We start from the raw sequence: 1585 nt of genomic DNA on the forward strand, positions 1-1585 counted from the left end.
CATCCTTGTAAGAAGCTGAATTTGATGGCTTCAAAAGTTCAGCTTTTTATATATTAAAAAAAAAGTATCATGTTTCTTCTTCTCTGGCACACAATGAAAGAAAATAGCTTATATTGTGGAGATGCTTTGGATTTATCTGAAAATCTAAAATATGAAGTTCTCATTACCTTGCTATTGAAAATATTATCTTTATAGGTTAATTGCCCACTTCTCAATTCATCATTAGCATTAAATGAAAGAAGACAGGATGAATGTTACTGAACTCATTCTAATGGGACTTAAGCAGAATCTTTAGATGCAGAGGACCCTATTTTTGGTATTACTTATCAACTAAATTGTCACTTTCACGGGCAACCTACTCATTGTGTTTACTATAATCTGCAGCCAGACTTTGGACTCCCCATAATATTTCTTCCTAGCTTTCCTGTTTTTGGTAGATGCATGCTATTCCTCTTTCATAATCCCTAAAATGGCAGCTGACTTGCTCTGATTCAAAAGCTGTCTCCTTCCATAGCTGCCTGACGTGGCTCTTTATTGAACATTTCTTAAGAGCTCCAGAGATTGTCCTTCTTGTGGTCATGGCCTATGGCCACTATGTGACCATCTGTCAACCTCTGTACTCTGTGACCATCATGAACCACCACATATGCTGCCTCCTGGTGGGGGTATGTTGGTCAGTGGGTTTTCTCCACTCTATTGCACAAATTCTCATTACTTTCTGGTTCTCCTTCTGCAGCCTCAAGTTATGGATCACTTCATTTTTGATGTCTCCTGATACAACTTTCCTGTATTGACACTTTCCTTGTTGGTCTCTTGGTTGCTACCAATGGTGGAGTAATTCCTGTGATCACTTTTGTAATGCTATTGGTACCCTAAGTGGTCATCCTGTACCCCTTGAAGACTCATAGCTCTGCAGGGAGGAAAAAGGCCCTCTCTAGCTGTGGCTTCCTCATCTCAGTTGTTGTCTTGTTCTTTGTGCCCTGTATTTTTATGTACCTGTGACCAGTAGCTACCTTTCTGACAGATGGTGATAGAAGTATTCTATTCTCTTATTACTCCCATGTTAAACCTTCTTATCTGTACAGTAAGGAATATAGAAGTGAACAATTTCATTATAAGGTTATTAAACAGGAATACAATTTCAGACAATAAATGACCCAAGATGAAGATTTTATTTCTATTAGGATCTTTGCATTTTTATGTTTTATTACTTTGAAGCCCTTCCTATACCTCTCACCTGACACAGCACCTTTGCAAGGTAGGTATCATTATTACTATTTTACGGATAAAAGAAAATAATGTTCAAAAAGTTAAATAAGTAACCCAACATCAAAGACAGAGCTAGTATTCAGATCTGCAACCTTATAAATCCAAATTTCATGCTCTTTCAGCCATTTCAAAAGTTACTGGAAAAAAGATAGCATTTATATCTGAACCTCTCTTGTTTTGTAGGAAATTGAAATATTGTCTTTTCTATTTACAGAGTTGTACAACGTGCCTACATATATAAACAGTTGGTATTCAGAAAGCCATATTGTTTACTTGTGTCCAGAACACTGTGGAACATAATTTAGAAAGAAGGTAC

At 36.7% G+C, this 1585-nt stretch overlaps 1 pseudogene; it reads left to right on the forward strand.

Annotated features, from left to right (window-relative positions):
• The first annotated feature begins 232 nt into the window (after positions 1-232).
• LOC139074607 (olfactory receptor 4C13-like) lies at positions 233-1156 on the forward strand (annotated as a pseudogene).
• Positions 1157-1585: the final 429 nt, after the last annotated feature.

Source organism: Equus przewalskii, chromosome 11 (assembly GCF_037783145.1).
Source record: "Equus przewalskii isolate Varuska chromosome 11, EquPr2, whole genome shotgun sequence".
NCBI lineage: Eukaryota > Metazoa > Chordata > Mammalia > Perissodactyla > Equidae > Equus > Equus przewalskii.